At 31.7% G+C, this 1725-nt stretch overlaps 1 non-coding gene across 1 annotated transcript; it reads right to left on the bottom strand.

Annotated features, from left to right (window-relative positions):
• Positions 1-324: 324 nt before the first annotated feature.
• LOC143606952 (small nucleolar RNA snR60/Z15/Z230/Z193/J17) lies at positions 325-413 on the bottom strand. Its single transcript, XR_013148846.1, has one exon. It is a non-coding gene; the product is annotated as a small nucleolar RNA snR60/Z15/Z230/Z193/J17 (small nucleolar RNA).
• Between the last annotated feature and the right edge of the window lie 1312 nt (positions 414-1725).

Consider the following 1725-nt stretch of genomic DNA (forward strand, 5'->3'; position numbering starts at 1 on the left):
ATTACATCAAACTGAATGTTTAATAAGTGTAACTGTTTCAGAATACAATGTTTGTATTGACCCGCATTTTATCTTTCTTTTATTGCGTTCAGATTAGCGTCAAGATTCAATTTAATAAGTGATTTCACTTTCGTTCTGTTCGTTTGCAGGTCTTCTAATCGTGCTCAGGATCCCTGGAGGTCGGTCGTTTGCTGTCACTGTCACTCACAGTAAGTCGATTCGATTTTAAAAACATCAAGTTAGCCAATTTTCGTGCAGGATTATCTAGCATCCCAAATTTTTATAAATTAAAAAAAGAACATAAACACAATACAATATAAGTTGAGAGTTCATCAGGTAGGAGCAAAAGACTAAAATATTTCTAATCACATAGATTCATTTGAACTATGCAATTTGATCATCATCTGATCTTCTCAAAACTATAATTCAAAATATAAACATGACCATGAAATCGATAAAAATATAACAAACCTCAGAAGAATTAATGTAATCATGATTAGTCATATATTATGCAAATTTATATCTAATCATGATTGGTTTATATATTAAAAGATACATAAAAAATATAAAAGAAAATGAAACAAACGTTAAGAAAAGAGAGAGAATTCAGTGGCCTCATAGAGAGGATTACCATTGGTGGCGGTAGACTGGTGGTAGCTGCCGGGTCTTGATTTGGAACCTTTGGTAACATTCATCTTAAGTGGATGGCCCAAGTATATGGTTTCTTGATGACAACTACTTTTGGCTGTCAAGTGTTGTATCCTTAAGAGTTCATTGTTTTAGTAGTGGAATTTGGTTTTGATGTAAACTTGAGTTTTCTAACCTTTGGTTTTTAATCGATTGGTTCCACTATAATCAGATTAGTTAAACATTTATGTTTGAAAAGGAATTTGATGTTACTTGCTTTCTGTTGTGGCTCAAGTCCTAATGTGTATATAAATTTTACCTAATGAAGTATAATAACTTGACAGATTGAGTTTATGGATTGATATTGAGCAATGTGGTGTTGTGATGTCTTATATAAGTTGATTTTAATATAATTTACAGTGTTTTATATAATAACTTGACGGTGTTTCTTCAACTTCAATGGTAATTGTTGAAAACATAGGGATCGACCGCTCCTCTCCCCGCAATGCGGGGGGCAAATATACTAGTTATGGTATAAAATTGTAAACACAACCTTCTTGCAAAATCATAGACTCGGTTGAACTCATGCTTGTAACTTTCTATAAGCGTTTGTCAATTTAGCTTTATATTTTATAACCAGGTCAAAGTGTTATGTTTATGGGATGGTATCGAGTTCACCCCATACAAAACAACTAGATTACTGTATGATATTTTAAACTTAAATTTTGAATATTAAACAAGTTCATTTCCTTAACGGATGAACACGAAAACATAATTTTGTTCAGTTATGTGTTTGTAAACCGTTTGTTTGTCTGATAATGGCTTAATGAACGAACATGAACAAGGCTCCGTTTGTTAGTCCAGTAAGGTCGTATTTATGTCCGTGAACGTCCGATAACGTGTTCGTTCATTTACGTTCTTTAATGTGAGATCGTTTTCGTTCATTCAAGTTCGTTCATTAAAGTTTTTTTTTTATATATATTTTCATATAATTTATAGTATTTAGTTTGGATTGAGTTTTTGATTAATAGGTTCTAATATTTGATTTTAATCTTCTGATGCTTATATGTAGAGATTGGACTTAACAATGAAGACCTG

The sequence above is a fragment of the Bidens hawaiensis genome, unplaced genomic scaffold, assembly GCF_021521415.1.
Source record: "Bidens hawaiensis isolate Kalapana, Puna unplaced genomic scaffold, B.hawaiensis_p1.1 tig00078538_1, whole genome shotgun sequence".
Lineage (NCBI taxonomy): Eukaryota > Viridiplantae > Streptophyta > Magnoliopsida > Asterales > Asteraceae > Bidens > Bidens hawaiensis.